Raw genomic sequence first — 20,885 nt, forward strand, 5'->3', positions numbered from 1 at the left:
AGGATACACAACAGCAGTACTTTGATGTAAGAACATGGAATGATAAATAGATGTAGTGTATTCTAGACACAGAAAGCCATGTCATATGCACATGTATAACGTATAAACTCAGCAGGTGCAATTTAATCAAAATAGAAGAAATACAGGCTAGACAACATATGCAACATGAAACCCATTATCACACTGTCAACTTAGAGCTAGCACCTGCGATGGTGGAGTACAGGAGATGAACTCGTCATGTTGACTTGGGACTTCAACTTCATTAGCAATAGCAGTGGCAAATCTAGAGAGTCTCTGTTTGCATCGGTGCGGAGGACCACAAACATCCCCTAACTTACTATTTTCCTTCCTATTTTCTGATATTTCCTTATGAAGTCAAAACCACAAGAAGATAAATAAAATTAGCTCTGCATAACTGATTGATGCATGATACAGACGAACACTACTTTGATGTAAGGAAAGCGCAGGATAGGAGGATGGAATATATAAAAAAAAGATAGCATTTCATATTCACACGTACGGTAGGAGGATGGAATATGTATGAAAAAACAGTAAGTGGAAGGCATTTCAACAAAATTAGAAGAAATGAAAGCTAGGCACCATATGAACATGCAACCAATATCACTCTATCAGGTAAAAAGTGTCTCGTCGTATGTGCCATTTCAAGAAATTAGAAGCAGTACAAGCTAGAAGACAATGCAAGATGCAACCTACATCACAGTCCCAAGTTAAATGTGTCTTATGGGTAAGTGGTCGTTGCAGGTATAAGTTGTAAGCTACGCAGATGTAATTCAACATAATCAGAAGCAATACAAACTAGACATCATACTGAAAATGCAACCACATATAACAGTTCCAAGTAAGAGCAAGCACCTGTGATGGTGGAGTTGGGGAGATGTGCTCATCATGTACACGTATGTTCTAGAAACAGGAACACGTGTCATATTCACATGCATTATGTGTAAAGTAAGCTGATGCAATTCAAGTTAGAAGCAATACAAGCTAGACAACATACACAAAATGCAACCACATATAATAATGCCAAGTTAGAACAAGCACCTATGATGGTGGAGTAGGGGAGAAGTGCTCATCATCTACACAATTATGTTGACTGTCCAGCCTTGTGTTGTCTTGCAAATCTTGTTGGGAGGATGGAGCAGTAGAATCTGTAGAGACCCCTTGTTTGAGTTGCTCTGAAGGACCACTGAGGGAGTCCTGGACTAGGGGGTGTCCGGATGGCCGGACTATGACCTTTGGCCGGACTCCCGGACTATGAAGATACAAGATTGAAGACCTCGTCTCGTGTCCGGATGGGACTTTACTTGGCGTGAAAGGTAAGCTTGGCGATACGATATGAAGATCTCCTCCCATTGTAACCGACTCTGTGTAACCCTAGCCCTCTCCGGTGTCTATATAAACCGGAAAGTTTTAGTCCGTAGGACGAACAACAATCATACCGTAGGATAGCTTCTAGGGTTTAGCCTCTCTGATCTCATAGTAGATCAACTCTTGTAATACCCATACCATCAATATTAATCAAGCAGGAGTAGGGTTTTACCTCCACCGAGAGGGCCCGAACCTGGGTAAAAACATCATGTCCCCTGTCTCCTGTTACCATCCGCCTAGACGCACAGTTCGGGACCCCCTACCCGAGATCCGCCGGTTTTGACACCGGCATTGGTGCTTTCATTGAGAGTTCCTCTGTATCGTCGCCTTTAGGCCCAATGGCTTCTTCGATCATCGACCATGACGCGGTCCAGGGTGAGACTTTTCTCCCTAGGAAGATCTTCGTATTCGGCGGCTTCGCACTGCGGGCCAACTCGCTTGGCCATCTGGAGCAGATTGAAAGCTACGCCCCTGGCCATCAGGTCAGGTTTGGAAGCTTAAACTAGACGGCCGACATCCGCGGGGCCTTGATCTTTGACGGATTCGAGCCATGGCCGAGCGTGTCGCACTGTCTTGATGGGCATGATCTAGCTCTGCCGCCGGACAGCGCCCACAGTGCCGCTCAGGTGTCCGCTCCGACCATTAGCTCAGAGCCGACTGCGCTAACCAGGGACGGACGGTTGGACGCCGCCCCAGGAGCCGCAATCTCTACGGCGATAGAGCTGAATACCAGCCTAGTCCTTTGCAAGGCCCGTGACTCCAAGGTGCCGGACTCCGTTCCGGACTCCGAATCTTCCGCACCCATTCCGATCGAACCCGATTGGGCTCCGATCATTGAGTTCACCGCCGCGGACGTCTTTCAGCACTCGCCCTTTGGCGATATCCTGAACTCCCTAAAGTCTCTCTCTTTGTCAGGAGAGCCCTGGCCGGACTATGGTCAGCAGGGTTGGGATGCGGACGATGAAGAAATTCAAAGCCCACCCACCACCCACTTTGTAGCCACTGTCGACGATCTAACCGACATGCTCGACTTCGACTCCGAAGACATCGACGATATGGACGCCGACGAAGGAGACGACCAAGAACCAGCACCTATAGGGCACTGGAAGGCCACCTCGTCATACGACATATACATGGTGGACACCCCCAAAGTAGGGGATGGTGAAAGTGCAACTATCCCTGAGTGGTTTTGGTAATTCATAACAACATATAGCTCATCGAGCTAATGCTATTCCAAGACTATTATTTCAGGAAAGCTCAATGAATGGCATGGCATGGATGATGAAAGTGGATCCCTCAAAATACTAAGGACAAAGGATTGGCTCAAGCTCAAAAGCTCAAGACTCTTCATTTTACATTTTAGTGATCCAAGATCACATTGAGTCTATAGGAAAAGACAATACTATCAAGAAGGGATGAGGTGTTGCTCAATGAGCCTCTTGCTTCATGTGCTTAGTGATATGCTCCAAAACCCCCAACTACTTTCCCACATCCACAAATGACCTAAACCTAAAGCCAAAATCGGTCACACCGATTCTTCCAATCCGGCGCCACCGATTCCAAAAGTCATAGCCACTGCCACAAACCCTAAGCAAATCGGTCCTACCGATAGGGATCTCGGTCTCACCGAGATGGGGTTGCAATCTCTCTGTTTCCCTTAATAACGTTTCGGTCTAACCGAAGTGAGTGATCGGTCCAACCGAGATTGCAATGTAAACTCTCTGTTTCCTATTTGTAACATTTTGGTCTCACCGAAAAGAGCAAATCGGTCCCACCGAGTTTACCTGACCAACTCTCTGGAAAGCTTATTACCAAATCGGTCTCACCGAGTTTGTGTAATCGGCCTCACCGAGATTACGTTATGCCCTAACCCTAACCGAATCGGTCTCACCGAGATGCATGTCAGTCCCACCGAAAATCACTAATGGTCACTAGGTTTACTAAATCGGTCCGACCGAGTTTAACAATTCGGTCCCACCGAGTTTGGTAAATTGTGTGTAACGGTTAGATTTTGTGTGGAGGCTATATATACCCATCCACCTCCTCTTCATTCGTGGAGAGAACCATCAGAACGAACCTACACTTCCAACTTACCATTTCTGAGAGAGAACCACCTACTCATGTGTTGAGGCCAAGATATTCCATTCCTACCATATGAATCTTGATCTCTAGCCTTCCCCAATTTGCTTTCCACTCAAATCTTCTTTCCACCAGATCCAAATCCTATGAGAGAGAGTTGAGCGTTGGGGAGACTATCATTTGAAGCACAAGAGGAAGGAGTTCATCATCAATGCACCATTTGTTACTTCTTAGAGAGTGGTGTCTCCTAGATTGGCTAGGTGTCACTTGGGAGCCTCCGACAAGATTGTGGAGTTGAACCAAGGAGTTTGTAAGGGCAAGGAGATCGCCTACTTCGTGAAGATCTACCGCTAGTGAGGCAAGTCCTTCGTGGGTGACGGCCATGGTATAGACAAGGTTGCTTCTTCGTGGACCCTTCGTGGGTGGAGCCCTCCGTGGACTCGCGCAGTCGTTACCCTTCGTGGGTTGAAGTCTCCATCAACGTGGATGTACGATAGCACCACCTATCGGAACCACGCCAAAAACATCCATGTCTCCAATTGCATTTGAATCCTCCAAACACTTCCCTTTACTTTCTTGCAAGTTTCATGCTTTAATTTCCGCTGCCTATACACTCTTTGCATGCTTGCTTGAATTGTGTGATGATTGCTTGACGTGTCCTAAAATAGCTAAAATCTGCCAAACTCTAAAATTGGGAAAAGGTTAAGTTTCTATTGGTCAAGTAGTCTAATCACCCCCCCTCTAGACATACTTCAAGGTCCTACAAGTGGTATCAGAGCCTTGGTCTCCATTTGCTTTGATTTCCATAGCTTTTGGTGGTCATAGCCTTGGTTTCACAACCTAGGAGAGTATGGCGTCTAGCGAGGGAAATTATCACCGTAGAGGTCCTTACTTTGATGGTACTAATTTTGCTAGTTGGAAGCATAAGATGAAAATGCATATTCTTGGACATAACCCCGCCGTTTGGGCAATTATTTGTATTGGCTTGCAAGGTGAATTCTTCGATGGGAGAGAACTGAACTGTGAAGCTAATGCGGAAGAATTGAAGATGCTGTAATACAACGCTCAAGCATGTGACATCATCTTCAACGGATTGTGCCCCGAAGAATTTAACAAAATCAGCCATCTTAAGAATGCAAAGGAAATTTGGGATACTTTGATTGATATGCACGAAGGTACCAAATCCGTCAAGGAATCCAAGTTGGATGTGCTCCAAAGTCAACTTGACAAGTTCAAAATGAAGGATGGTGAAGGTGTCGCTGAAATGTACTCTAGGCTTGCTTTTTTCACAAATGAGATTGCCGGCTTAGGGAGTGAAGAGATGACCGACAAATTCATCATCAAGAAAATCCTAAGAGCATTGGATGGAAAGTATGATACCGTGTGCACATTGATCCAAATGATGCCAAACTACAAAGATCTCAAGCCAACGGAAGTCATTGGAAGGATTGTTGCTCATGAGATGCCACTCAAGGATAAGGAGGAACTTCACAACAAGTCAAGTGGTGTTTACAAAGCCTCAAGTGAATCCCCCACATCATCAAGTGAGAAAACAACCTTAAATTAAGAATTGAGCTTAATGGTGAAGAACTTCAACAAATTCTACAAAAGTAGAAGCAAAGAAAGAAGCTCCAAGTCAAGGTCTTACAATGACAAGAGATCTTCTAGTCGAGAGCGCAATTGCTATAATTGTGGGAAGCCTGGGCACTACTCCAATGAGTGTACGGCACCCTACAAAAGAAGAGAAGATTCTCCAAGAAGAAGGAGCAAAAGAGAAGAATCACCACCAAGAGAGAGGAGGAGTAGAGATGATCGTTATGAACGAAGACCCTCACGGAGAAGTAAGGATTCGGAAAGAAAGGACAAGTCATCAAGGAGCTACACAAAATTAAGACATCAAGCTCATGTTGGTGAATGGGTTTCCGGCTCCGACTCCGACAATCACTCCGAGAGAAGCTATCACTCCGACTCTGAATATACTCAAGATGAAGGTGTTGCCGGTCTAGCACTTGTGTCAACCAACTCCTACGACATATTTTATTCACCAAATGAAGGAATTGGAAGATGCTTCATGGACAAAGGTCCAAAGGTAACACATCCCGAGTATGTTGATTTTAATAGTGATGAAGATGACTTGCTTGTGGATGATGATTTACTTGTTGACAACTCTAGTGATGAATACTATGATGAAACGTAAATTAATCATGCTAATCAAACGAATGACAATGATAAGGAGAAAATTGAGCTTCTAACTAAAGAACTAAACAATCTTAAGTTGGCTCATGAAACTATCTTCGAAGATCATCGAGAACTTTTAAGGGCTCATGAGAAGTTACGCTTTGAAAAGCTCAATCTTGAGCAAGAGCATGAGTTCTTAAAGGCAATCAATGATGATCTCCGCAAGAAAAGTTCTTCTTACATCGCCAAGCATTTACTCTTATCTACTTACATGCCTCAAGTCAAGTCTAGTAACAAGTACAAGAAAGATACTTCCTCTAGTAGTAACAATAATAATGTCAAATCCAATGTTGTTGCTTCTAGTAGTTCTCTTGATTCCACTAATGATTCTCTTAGCCAAGTTACACTTGAGCAAGAAAATAGTTTATTGAAGGGAATTATAGACAAAGGTGTTTACAAGAGCCTTGCTAGGAGTAAGCAATTCGAGGAAATTGTACGCAAGCAAGGAAGGCACCGGAAGAATCAATGTGTTGGTTTTGAACGAAAGTTCAACACCAATGGAGTTGAGTGGGAAGAAGATCAATACCCCAAGACAAAGTTTGTTCCTCAACAAGAGAAGTATGATCCTACTTCCTTCAAGGGGACACAAGCTCAAGATGATCTTCCACCACAAGACCACAAGAACAAAGGCAAGGACAAGCTTCAAGAGGAGATTGATGCATTTGAAGAAGCACCTAAAGCCTCGTTCAAGTGGGTCCCCAAGACTACGTCAAGTTCTACTTCATCAAGTACAACTACAACTCCAAGGATTCCCATCAAGATGATGTGGATCCCGAAGAAGAAGAACTAGAGAGTTCTTGAGGGTGACTCCGCCAACATTCTTCACTCATATCATTTTTGGCAAGAACAAGTGCAATCAACTTTCACATCTTTCACTAGTTCAAGGAGTCACAAACCCTCATGTTGGTAAGGCAAGGGACAAGGTAACCTAATGTTTCCATGGACATCATCTTGTGTGTGCATCACTCTATGTCTATGGATATTCTTGTTTGTTCCTTGTGGGACTAACCCATGTAGGCAAGTTGAAAGTGCAACTCACTCCAAAGGATTGCTCCAAATGATCTACATCAACATTGAGCATCTACATCTTCAACACCTACATGAAGTCATCATCGACAAAACCCAAGGTTAGTTCTTCCCTCTAATGGGGGATCTCACATCTAGGGGGAGCTTAACTCTAAGAATTGAGTCAAAGCAACTCTAATGGTGTGAACACATTAATGCATTATGTAAAAGTGGTAACCCCACTTGAGCTTAAACGATGAGTATGACCTATGATCAAATGTTCTCATTTGACTCCTAAGTCAATATACTCATATATAGATGACCTAGTCATCGCCAATTGCTTGATAGATGCTAAAATTGGTTGTGCATGCTTTGCCACATATTTCAATTGCCGTCTTATTGTGTGAGCATGTTGGTGCATATTTTACTCATTCAAGGACATCCACTTGTTGTTTTGTTTGTTTGGATTCTTTTCTTTGTGCCAAGTGGATGGACAAGAATGCCTAAGAACCTTCTTTAGCTATCTATGCTTTTCTCGTCTCAAACTCTATTCATGCTACATCACAAAATTTTATCAAGTCATATTCAAACCACTCTGTGTGAGGAGCACTCGGAGTCCCCGATTCGTCATAGACTTAAACTTCCAAAACCTCTTAGTGATTCTCGGTCTGACCGATCCTTCCATTTCGGTCCTACCGAGATCATCAAGTTGATCTGAGTTTTCAATCTCGGTGCAACCGATTTGAACTTTTCAGTCTCACCGATTTGCTGTAACTGAACACAGTTATGCATCTCGGTGCCACCGAGTTGTTCCACTTGGTCACACCGACAGGGTCGAGCTATATATATAGCCACGGGAATTTTTTTGGAAATTTCTCCGAAACCCTTCGCCCGCGCAACAGCTAGCTCTGCCATCATGGTCTCTGGATCGTCTCATCATCGCCAGCAGCCTCCTGTCGCTGGTCTCCTCCGTCGTCAATAGATTTCGTCCCTGCCGTTGCCGCCGTAGCAAGTCCACCGCCAAGTTAGGGTATGGACTTAATCTTTGTGCTATCCACGTCTGATTCCTGGCACATTGTTTTCATATTGATTCTTGCCACCATTGAAACTCTTCTATCCAGCCAAAGTAGTTCATAGATTAGATGTGATTCAAATTTTTAGGTTTAGGTTTCCGCCGAAACCATCTCGGACCCACCGAGTTGAAAAACTCGATCTCACCGATTTGGCTTATGCCATTGCACTAGTGACTCTCGGTCTGACCAAGAATTACTAATCGGTGCAACCGATTTGAGGATTCTGTGAAACCCTAGCAGTCTCGGTACCACCGAACTAAAACTCGGTCCAACCGAGATCATCAGTTTAGGTTCCAAAACTGCTTCAGTATTACCGAGTTTGAAAATCGGTGGATCCGAAATGCTTTCTATGGAAAACTAATACTGAACTTTTGAGTCATTATTTTGCAAAAACCTCTGCATTTTGTGATGCTCATCTTTTCCATCTCATCTATAACTCGTCACAGGGTCAGCAGTTAGCTTTTGCAGTATGTCTGATAAATGCCCGAAAGGAAAATGATGATGATCTGGATGTATATGCCAAGAAGAAAATGGGACACAATACCATGGCACACATGTACAAGGAGATCCTAGACAAAGCCCTAGAGACTTTCACTTTTGGATCAGTCCATTTTCTGTTGTCAGGGCTGCCTACCATAAATTGGATTCTGAGGCACACTGTGTTGCCCAAGTCAGGTGACCACAACATGATTAGAGGGAATGCCATAAATATGTTGCATTTATTTGATGTGCCAGAAAAATTCAAAGTCATGAGCCTTATAGTTGAAACCATAAAGAGGACTGCAGCAGATCATAAGAGGAGCTGTGGATATGCACCTCAGATTAAAGAATTGATCAACTCAAAGATGGGCACAGGAAAATATCAGTTGGATAAGGAACACTTTCCACTTTATCCAGACTTTGAGGACAATGAGGTTGTCATGAATGAGGATGATCCATCATCAGTTCAAGCTCAGGAGAAGAAGGAGAAGGCAAAGAGGGAGAAGGCTGCCAAGATGCCAACTCAAGAGGAGGCATCTGAATAATTCTTGAAAACCAAACAGGAGCAGCTTGGTTACTTGATAGCATCATCTCTGAGGTTTGAGAAGGGGTTGGCCACCCTAACTCAAAACCAGGAGAGCCTGGAAAGAATCATGGAACAAAAATTCTATGATCTAGATGTCAAGGTAAATGAGATTCAGTCAGTTGTGGAGCAGCTGCAGGATGACATGCAGGAGAGGAAGGGAAAGACTACCACCAATGTGTTTGCCAGAGTGCCCACAGCCCAGAGGTCAGTTGCAGTGCCAGTGATAGACACTAGAGCAACAACTTCAGCACCAGCCACTGCCCCTACAGTTCCAGTGCAACCAGCTCCAGCACCAACTCCTCCAGGTCCATCCACTTCAACTGAAGCCTTCATCCTTGGAGTTATCAGGACACCACCACCAGAAGATCAAGCCTGAGAGTCGATCTACAACTATGCATTTTCTATGAACTTTTTGATAACTTGTTGCCAAAGGGGGAGAAAAATGTATAGATCATAGGCTTCGAGAGAGAGAGAGTGTTGCTTTTGTTCTCTCTTGCTTTATTTGGTGGTTTTTCAATCTTTGTTTGCTTTTGGTTGAGATACTATGCTTGTGAGACATTGATGATCATGTGTTTAATCATAAGCTACACTTATGCATGCTTGATATTATCCTATCTATCTTATGTGATCACTCACTATGCTTGGTGATGAGTGCATGTATTCATTGTTTATTATTTTCAGCGCTCCACCAAGATGTATGTGACATGGAAGAGTAACCCATGAGCCTAATTCATTGTGCATTTGCAGTCCAAAGCAAATCTAAAACTATGCACAAATTTAGGGGGAGCTCTTGCTTATCACATACTTCCCAAAGCGACGATGTTATTTAAATTTTATTATCATTTGTCAAAGCTTTGATCTATATGTTGTCATCAATTACCAAAAAGGGGGAGATTGAAAGTGCAACTATCACTAGGTGGTTTTGGTAATTCATAACAACATATAGCTCATTGAGCTAATGCTATTCCAAGACTATTATTTCAGGAAAGCTCAATGAATGGCATGGCATGGATGATGAAAGTGGATCCCTCAAAATACTAAGGACAAAGGATTGGATCAAGCTCAAAAGCTCAAGACTCTTCATTTTACATTTTAGTGATCCAAGATCACATTGAGTCTATAGGAAAAGCCAATACTATCAAGAAGGGATGAGGTGTTGCTTAATGAGCCTCTTGCTTCATGTGCTTAGTGATATGCTCCAAAACCCTCAACTACTTTCCCACATCCACAAATGACCTAAACCTAAAGCCAAAATCGGTCACACGGATTCTTCCAATCCGGCGCCACCGATTCCAAAAGTCATAGCCACTGCCACAAACCCTAAGCAAATCGGTCCTACCGATAGGGATCTCGGTCTCACCGAGATGGGGTTGCAATCTCTCTGTTTCCCTTCGTAACGTTTCAGTCTAACCGAAGTGAGCGATCGGTCCCACCGAGATTGCAATGTAAACTCTCTGTTTCCTTTTTGTAACATTTTGGTCTCAACGAAAAGAGCAAATCGGTCCCACCGAGTTTACCTGACCAACTCTCTCGAAAGCTTATTACCAAATCGGTCTCACCGAGTTTGTGTAATCGGTCTCACCGATATTACATTATGCCCTAACCCTAACCGAATCGGTCTCACCGAGATGCATGTCAGTCCCACCGAAAATCACTAATGGTCACTAGGTTTACTAAATCGGTCCGACTGAGTTTAACGATTCGGTCCCACCGAGTTTGGTAAATTGTGTGTAACGGTTAGATTTTGTGTGGAGGCTATATATACCCCTCCACCTCCTCTTCATTCGAGGAGAGAGCCATCAGAACGAACCTACACTTCCTACTTACCATTTCTGAGAGAGAACCACCTACTCATGTGTTGAGGCCAAGATATTCCATTCCTACCATATGAATCTTGATCTCTAGCCTTCCCCAAGTTGCTTTCCATTCAAATCTTCTTTCCACCAGATCCAAATCCTATGAGAGAGAGTTGAGTGTTGGGGAGACTATCATTTGAAGCACAAGAGCAAGGAGTTCATCATCAACACACCATTTGTTACTTTTTGGAGAGTGGTGTCTCCTAGATTGGCTAGGTGTCACTTGGGAGCCTCCGACAAGATTGTGTAGTTGAACCAAGGAGTTTGTAAGGGCAAGGAGATCGCCTACTTCGTGAAGATCTACCGCTAGTGAGGCAAGTCCTTCGTGGGCGACGGCCATGGTGGGATAGACAAGGTTGCTTCTTCATGGACCCTTCGTGGGTGGAGCCCTCCGTGGACTTGCGTAGCCGTTACCCTTCGTGGGTTGAAATCTCCATCAACGTGGATGTAAGATAGCACCACCTATCGGAACCACGCCAAAAACATCCGTGTCTCCAATTGCGTTTGAATCCTCCAAACCCTTCCCTTTACTTTCTTGCAAGTTGCATGCTTTAATTTCCGCTGCCTATACACTCTTTGCATGCTTGCTTGAATTGTGTGATGATTGCTTGACTTGTCCTAAAATAGCTAAAATCTGCCAAACTCTAAAATTGGGAAAAGGTTAAGTTTTTATTGGTCAAGTAGTCTAATCACCCCCCCTTCTAGACATACTTCAAGGTCCTACAGATGGCGACGAAAAAGCGGAGGACGACCCAAGTGCCAGTTTTACAATCATTTTATATAATTTTTTGTAACTAACCTATTGACAAAGTGCCAAGTGCCAGTTGTTGTTTTCTGCTTGTTTTTTACATCATAGGAAATTAATACCAAATGGAGTCCAAACGCAGCGAAACTTTTTGTGGATTTTTCAGGACCAAAAGACACACGTTGGGCCGAAGAAGTACCAGAGGGGTGCCCCGAGGGTGAACAACCAACCAAGGCATGCCTGGGGGCCCAGGCATGTCTAGGTGGGTTTTGCCCACCTTTGTTGCCTCCCGCACCGCCTCTTTGCTCTACAAATACCCCAATATTCAAGAAACCCTAGGGGAGTCGACGAAAATCAATTCTAGCCGCCACAAGTTCTAGAACTACCAGATCCAATCTAGACACCATCACGGAGGGGTTCATCATCCTCATTGGTGCCTCTCCGATGATGCGTGAGTAGTTCATTGTAGACCTACGGGTCCGTAGTTAGTGGCTAGATGGCTTCCTCTCTCTCGTTTGATTATCAATACAATGGTCTCTTGGAGATCCATATGATGTAAATTATTTTTGTGATGTGTTTGTTGGGGATCTGATGAACTTTGAGTTTATGATGAGATCTACGTTTTTATCCATGAAAGTTATTTGAGTCTTCTTTGATCTCTTATATGCATGATTGCTTATAGCCTCATATTTCTTCTCCGATATTTGGGTTTTGTTTGTCCAACTTGATCTATTTATGTTGCAATGGGAAGAGGTGCTTTGTGATGGGTTTGATCTTACAGTGCTTGATCCCAATGATAGAAGGGGAACCGACACGTATGTATTGTTGCTATTAAGGATAACAAGATGCGGTCTATTTCTACATAAATAGATCTTGTCTACATCATGTCATCCTTCTTATTGTGTTACTCCATTTTTCCATGAACTTAATACACTAGATGCATGCTGGATAGCGGTCGATGTGTGGAGTAATAGTAGTAGATGCAGGCATGAGTCGGTCTACTAATCTTGGACGTGATGCATATATAATGACCATTTCCTAGATATCGTCATGAGTATTTGAAGCTATATCAATTTCCCAACAATAATTTTTTATCTACCGTTTGCTATTTTTTCTCGAGAGAAGCCGCTAGTGAAATCTACGGCCCCCGGGTCTCTTCTTTAATATATTTGCCTTCGCGGTCTATTTTTATTTGCTTTTATTTTCAGATCTATTAAACCAAAAATACAAAATACCTTGCTGCAATTTTTAGTTATGTATTTTATCACGCGTTCCCGCGAGATCTATTTATCCAATCTACTACAATTTTATCTATCTTTTTACCCGTGAGGAATTGACAGCCCCTCTCTTACGTCGGGTTGCAAGTATTTGTTCTTTGTGTGCAGGAGCTGTTTACGTTGTGTTGCATGGTTCTCCTACTGCTTCAATAACCTTGTTCTCATCAGTGAGGGAAATACGTACCTTTGTTGTGCTGCATCGTCCCTCCCTATTTTGGGAAATACCGACGTAGTTCAAGCAAACATCAAAAGGAATTTCTGGCACTGTTGCCAGGGAGGATCAAGTCAAGATAGTCTCCCGGCCATGTGCCAATTTCTGGCGCCGTTGCCGGGGAGACTTCATCAACATCAACCAGGTTCCTAATCACAAATCTCATCTCCTTGAAATTTACATTATTTGCCATTTGCTTCTCGTTTCCCTCCCCCCCACTTCACAAAAAATTGTCGTTTTATTCACTTTCTTTTTCGTTCGCCGTTTTCTCGTCAGATCTGTTTTTGAGTGAAATCTTGTTGTGTAACCACCATGACTCAAGAGAACACCAAGTTATTTGATTTCTCAAATACCAACAACAGTGATTTTATTAGCACCCCGATTGCTCCTCCCGCCACTAGTGCAGAGTCTTGTGATATTAATACTGCTTTGCTCAATCTTATTATGAAAGATCAATTTTCCGGTACTCCTAATGAGGATGCCGCATCCCATCTTAACACATTCATGGAATTATGTTGTATGCAAAAGAAAAAAGATGTGGACTATGATGTTGTGTAGTTGAAATTATTTCCGTTTTCTTTGTGAGATCGCGCAAAAATTTGGTTTTCTTCTTTGCATCGGAATAGTATCGATTCTTGGAATAAGTGCAAGGATGCTTTTATTACTAAGTATTTTCCGCCCACAAAAATCATTTCCCTTAGAACCCAAATCATGAATTTTAAGCAACTTGAACATGATCATGTTGCATAATCTTGGGAAAGGATGAAATTGTTGCTAAGGAATTGCCCAACTCATGGGTTAAATCTTTGGATAATCATAAAAAAAATTATGCGGGGTTGAATTTTGTTTCTCGTAATCTTTTAGCTTCTGTCACGGCCGGTACTTTTATGGAAATTACTTTGGGTGAAGCTACTAAATTGCTTGATAATTTTATGGCAAATTATTCACAATGGCATACCGAAAGGGCTCCTACTAGTAAAAAGGTCAATTCGGTAGAAGACATAAATTCTTTGAGTGAAAAAGTTGATGCTCTTATGAAGTTGGTTGCTAATAAAAATGATCCTATTGATTTTAATGATTTGCCTTTGTCTACTTTGATTGAGAAAAATAGTGATGCCATAGATGTGATTTTTATCTCGCGAAACAATTTCAATAACAATGCTTATAGAGGTAATTTTAATCCTAGGCCTTTTCTTAGCAATTCCTCTAAAAATTACGGTAATTCCTATGGTAATCCTTCTTATAATAATAATATAAACACCTCTGATCTTGAGAATAATATTAAATAATTTATCAATAATCGAAAAGTTTTGAATGCTACGATAGAAGAAAAGCTGAATAAAGTTGATGATATGTCTAGAAGTATTGATAGAATTTCTCATGATTTGGAAACTCTCAAGATGAAAATTTTTGTGCCTAAGGTTGAAGAATCAATTAAATCTCTTTATGTTTCTATGGATGTAAGTAAGAAAAGAACCGCTATGCTTAGAGCTAGAAGAGAATTTTTAGAAAAAGCATTTTCTAGTGATTGCTTTCATAAAAGTGATGAAGATCTTAAAATGATTGGTGTCTATTCTATTGATTCTTTGTTTAGTAAAATTAAGATTGATGAAAAAGGGACTGGAGAAGAGTCAACTTTAGCTAGAAAGTGTCCCGATAATTCGGAGGGTGAAAATCTTGTTGAGAAATTGATAAAAGTGGGTTTGAAGAGGTCAAAACTTTAACTAGTGATGCGCCCACTCTTTTGGATTACAAATACTTTAATTATGATAGTTTCTCTTTGGTTGATTGTATTTCTTTGTTGCAATCCATGATAAATTTACCCCATGCTTATGAACAAAATAAAGCTTTTACTAAACATATTTTTTATGCTATGATGAAAGCTTTTTAAGAAAAGTTGGAATTAGAAGTTTCAATTCCTAGAAAATTACATGATGAATGGGAACCTACCATCAAAGTCAAGATTAAAAATTATGAGTGTTTTGCTTTATGTGACTTGGGTGCTAGTGTTTCTACAATTCCGAAATCTTTATGTGATGTGCTTGGTCTTACCGATATTGAAGAATGCTCTTTAAATTTGCACTTGGCGGATTCTACTATTAAAAAGCCTATGGGAAGAATTAATGATGTTCTTATTCTTGCAAATAGGAATTATGTTCCCATAGATTTTATTCTTCTTGATATTGATTGCAATCCGTCTTTCCCAATTATACTTGGTAGACCGTTTTTACGTACTATTGGTGCCGTGATTGATATGAAAAAAGGCAATATTATATTTCAATTTCCACTAAGGAAGGGTATGGAACATTTCCATAGAACAAGAATTAGGAAACCATATGAATCAATCATGAGGGCATTGTATGGATCTAGAACCAAAGATGACAATACTTAGATCCTTTGCATTATGCCTAGCTAGGGGCGTAAAACTATAGCGCTTGTTGGGAGGCAACCCAACTTGTAACTTTTTGCTTTTTATTTTTATTGTTGTTTTCAAAAAATACCCAATTATGAATCTGATTAGATGTGTTTTTGTGGTTTAAATTAGTGTTTGTGCCAAGCAAAGCCTTTGGGATGATTTGGGCGAGAGTTGATCTGATCTTGCTGAAAAACAGAAACTTTTGCACTCACGAAAAAATTCCCATTTTTAACATAAGAGTGATTTGAGTTGATTGTTTTTGAAGAAGATTAATAAACAAATTGTTGACATTGTCCTATTTTTTCAGAATTTTTGGAGTTACAGAAGTATTCGAAATATCCAAATTGCTACAGACTGTTATGTTTTTGACACATTCTATTTTCTTTGCGTTGTGTTCTTATTTTGATGATTCTATGGTTTTCTTTAAAGAATTTTTGCCATAGAAAAGTTGGAATACAGTAGATATAATCAAAAAATAAAATATGAATGGGTTTGCAACAGTACTTATAGTAGTGGTTCACTTTCTTATACTAACGGATCTCACGAAGGTTTTGTTGAGTTTTGTGTGATTGAAGTTTTCATGTTTTGGGTGATCTTACGATGGATGGAGGAATAAGGGTTAGCAAAAGGCTAGGCTTGGGGATGCCCGAGGCACCCCAAGATAATATTCAAGAAGTATCAAGCAACTAAGCTTGGGGATGCCCCCCGAGTGGCATCCCCTCTTTCTTCTAACAACCATCGGTAGTTTACTTGGAGCTATATTTTTATTCGTCACATATTATGAGTTTTGCTTGGAGCGTCTTGTATGATATGAGTCTTTGCTTGTTTTGCTTTGTGTTTTAAGTCTTGAATCCTTGCTAGACACACCTTTTTGAGAGAGCCAAAAATTATGATATGCTTGCTCCTATGCTTCACTTAAATTTTTAGAGCCACGGAATTGCTCTAGTGCTTCACATATATCTTTTTGAGCACGGTGTCCTTTGTTATTTTTGAAGAAATGCTCTCATGCTTCACTTAGATTTATTTGGGAGTTAGTAATTTTTTTAAGAAATTCTCTCTTTCTTCACTTACATTATTTTGAGAGAAAGAAATATTATGCTCATGTTCTTCACTTATATTTGTTTGAGCCTATTAAAAGCAACGTATGAAATTAGTCCCAAAGTGATAGATATCCAGGGAGGATATAATAAAAACTTTCATGAAGATCATTGGACAAAATAAACTTGTTTGTTTGTAACGGTTTTGAGATATGACGATATGATATGCGAGTCATGTTGTTGAGTGATTATGCTTTAGTAAGAATTTAGTGTTAAGGTTTGTGATTCCCTATGCAAGCACAAAAGTCAATAGTTATGCAATGAAATTACATCCTACTTGTGGTGCATTATTCGGTGTTAGTTATGCTTAATGCTCGCTTATGAGATTTTTCGTTTCTTGGTTGGACACTTCTCAATCTTTTTGCTAGCCTTCATTTGCACTAAGTAAGATCACTACTTGTGCATCCAAAACTGTTTAATCCAGTTTTACCATATGAGTCCACTATACCTACCTATATGCACTATTTCCATGTCGTTATAAGGAAATTTATATGGGCCATCTCTAATTTTCAAAATAAATTTATCTTTTTTGTGCTTGTACCGCTCGCGATGCGGTAAGGGGTGGCCGATATTTTCCATGCTATGTGTTATTCTCATGATGAGTGTTTATTCACTTGTCATTGCACGAGAGTACGACAAAGGTATTAGGGATGCCCAGTCCCAAAATAAAAAATGAATTTACTTTATGTTGTCAAATAATAAATTCATTGGAAAGTGTTGGTGTGGAGGGCACCCGTGGATACAGTTGGCCATGGAAAGTGAAAGTATGGTGGAAAAAGGAATACACTTTATTTTCTATTTGGGAACCGCCTATGATATATCTAGCATGGAAAGTGTTGGGAACTCTAAGTCGTTTCCGTTGGTTGGAATAGTATGCCTCCCAAAATGTCTGATCTCCATCTTTTTCACTTTGAGCTCTGGAACCTCTACAAATCCCTACTTCTCTCCGTGAAGGGCCCTTCTTTTACTTTATGCAATTTTTATTTTTTACTTGAGTCTCCATCTTCTCTTATAAAGCACCAACTAAGGGGCACTATGATCGTACTTGAGCATTGGGTATAGCTAGTATTCGAGTGTGTTTCATGAATGGATCAATGATTGAGCATAATGGGCTAGGGATAACTTGCTTTAGCGTTGATATTTTGAAAGACATGGTTTCTTGTTGATATGCTTGAGTATTAAAGTCTTCATGTCAAAACTAGACTATTGCCTTGAACCATATAAAAGTCCAAATGTCCATGCTACAAAGAAAATAATATGTGATGAACATGTTAGGCAGCATTCCACATCAAAAATTCCATTTTTATCCTTTACCTACTCGAGGATGAGCAGGAATTAAGCTTGGGGATGCTGATATGTCTCCAAAGAATCTATAACTTTTGACTGTTCCATGCTGTTATATTATCATTCTTGGATGTTTTACAATATTTTATATCATTTTTTGGTACTAACCTATTGACAGAGTGCTAAGTGTCAGTTCCTATTTTCTGCTTGTTTTTTTACATCGCAGGAAATCAATACCAACCGGAGTCCAAATGCAGCGAAACTTTTTGTGGATTTTTTCTGGACCAGAAGACACAAGATGGGCCGAAGAAGTACCAGAGGGGTGCCTCAAGGGGGCACAACCCACTAGGTCGCGCCTGGGGGCCCAGGCGCGCCCAGGTGGGTTATACCCACCTCAGTGTCCTCCCGCACAGCATCTTTGCTCTATAAATACCCAATATTCAAGAAACCCTAGGGGAGTCGACGAAAATCAATTCCAGCCGCCGCAAGTTCCAGAACCACCAGGTCCAATCTAGACACCATCACTGAGGGGTTCATCATCCTCATTGGTGCCTCTCCGATGATGCATAGGTAGTTCATTGTAAACATACGGGTACGCAGTGAGTAGCTAGATTGATTCCACTCTCTTGTTTGATTCTCAATACAATGGTGTCTTGGAGATCCATATGATGTAATTCTTTTTGCGATGTGTTTGTTGGGATCCGATGAGCTTTGAGTTTATGATCAGATCTATGTTTTTATCCATGAAAGTTATTTGAGTCTTCTTTGATCTCTTATATGCATGATTGCTGATAGCCTTGTATTTATTCTCCAGTATTTGGGTTTTGTTTGGCCAACTTGTTGTATTTATCTTGCAATGGGATGAGGTGCTTTGTGATGGGTTCGATCTTACGGTGCTTGATCCTAGTGATAGAAGGGGAACCCACACGTATTTGTCGGATTTCGGGTTCCGACAGACACTTAAGGTTCGAACTCTGGGGTGCGCGCGGAGATCACACCTCCTACCTACTCACATCTCGTCGCCTCGCAAAGGATCTAAACTATACAAAGAACAACACAAGGGACACGAGGTTTATACTAGTTCGGGCCACCATTGTGGTGTAATAGCCAACTCTAGTTTGTGGTGTGGTGGATTGCCTCGGGGGCTGATGATGAACAATACAAAGGAAGAACTGCCTCGTGAGGGGAGGAGTTCTTGTGGAGGTGATGCCTCTTGGGAAGGATTCAATCCGGATCTCCTCCTCTTATTCTTTCTACTATGGTGGCTAGCCCTATTTATAGAGCGAGGCCCTGGTCCTCTTCCCAAATATTGAGCGGGAAGGGCGCCAACAATTGGCCATTTTGAAGGGAAACATCTAGTACACTTATCCTGACTAAAGTTGGTCCTCGCCTGCCAAAGGCTCTGATGATGACGCCGGCTTGGGCTCCATGGTGACCTCCATCCTGCCGTTCTGCTTGTCTTGGTCTTGTTGCACTGAAATGGTTGCCTTTGCTTGATACCCTTGCCTGCACTTGCCCACTTTGCACCAAAGAGGAAACAAGGACTCTGCGCACGCCGGCGCGCCTGGCACCCGCCTGGCTTCGGTCGTCATGGCTTGCGTCATGGGCACCTCATGAGGTACCCCGCCTTGATTTCTCCGCCTCCTCGTGAGCCAGCCTGACGAGGCCGTGCCTAAGGAGGCTTTATGTCGTCCCCCCGCGAGGCTTGGCCCCCCGTGAGGGTCTTGAGCTTGTGTTGACGAAGATGGGCCGTATTGGGCCACTCCTTGAGCGACGCCGCAGGCCACAGGCAGGCAAGTCTGGGTACCCCCATTCCCAGAACACCGACAGTAGCCCCCGAGCCCAAGGCGTGCCCGGACTTGGCTTAGCAGAGAAGCGAAGGGGCAAGTACGAAGCGCCGCGGGCCCCAACAGCCTGCGGCCTTGGGCGCCGCGTGGGGGTTGATTGGACGTGGGCGTCCCTGCTTCCCCACGACACCTCGGCAACTGCTCGACTTGACAAGTCCCTGCATGCAAGATGGGTCATGATTACATGTGATCATGGAGGCCGGCGGTTGGCCTCCCCCGGCTATATGCACGGAATGGCGCGAGCCCTTCCAGTCCATCCCTTCCTGCTACTCTCCTTCTTCTTCTTCCTTGCCCTTGCTCCACCTTACGCCAATGGCACCAATCCGCCGGTTTTCTGCCGAGGAGAAAGGGAAGGCCCCCCGAGAGGGTCCTGTCCCGCTTCCGCCGAAGAAACGGCCCGTCTCCTGCCACGAAGAAGGGGGTACTTGGCTGGAGGTGTCGAGGCCATGGTTCGAGCGCCCGCCGCCTGGATTCCCTTTGCCCTTGTACACCCGGATCGAGGGCCCTGAAGACGCAGGCGCCGAGCAACATCGCCAGAGGCGCCGTCGCCGCTGGTGGATTACGGCGGTGCGCGTCGTTCCTCCCGGGGTTCACGCAGAGGGCTCCTCTCACGAGCTTGTGCTTCACGCCGCCATGCCTCCTCGATCTTGGATTCGTCTTCCTCCCTCCTTCGCCTTCAAGATTCCGCAAAGGTGGCCTGTCAAGCTTTGGCTACAGCACGCCGACTGCAGTACTCCTGCGACCGAAGTGGTTGTCGAGGTCGTCGCTCCGGGCAAGGTCTTCATGACCCAGGGCTGGGGCGAGATCACCCGGGTCTGTCAATCGGAGGGGGCCCTCGTGATCCATCTGGATTACGATGGTGCCTCCCTGATGCTCTTCAAGGTCTTCGACGAAGATGGACGCCGGCTGGAGTGCTGCGCCAGAGGTAGCGGCCGAAGTTCTGGAGCGGCAAGGACCAGGCCTGCCGCCCGCTCTTCCAGCAGCTCCCCTGATGGCAGCGGGCGCACCGGAGGATCCAGCTACTCTTCCGGGCTCCCCCTGACTCCGTCAACAAGCAACGACATCTACGAGCCCCCGAGCTCGCCCGTTCCCGGAGCAGGGCCGGCATGTCCGGTGGTCAACGCGGCTGATCTGGATGAGGTTGGCGCCGGCCTTGCGCGCCCCACTGTTGATGATGGCGTCTACCATCATGGTCCCTGTAGTTAGGCCTACGTAGGATTCACGTTTTTTGTTCCTGCGAGAAACCAAGAACACACCCCGTGGGGGCTTGTAAGGTGCCTGTAGTTTCTTTTGCTAATATGGTCC

The sequence above is a fragment of the Triticum aestivum genome, chromosome 6B (assembly GCF_018294505.1).
Source record: "Triticum aestivum cultivar Chinese Spring chromosome 6B, IWGSC CS RefSeq v2.1, whole genome shotgun sequence".
Lineage (NCBI taxonomy): Eukaryota > Viridiplantae > Streptophyta > Magnoliopsida > Poales > Poaceae > Triticum > Triticum aestivum.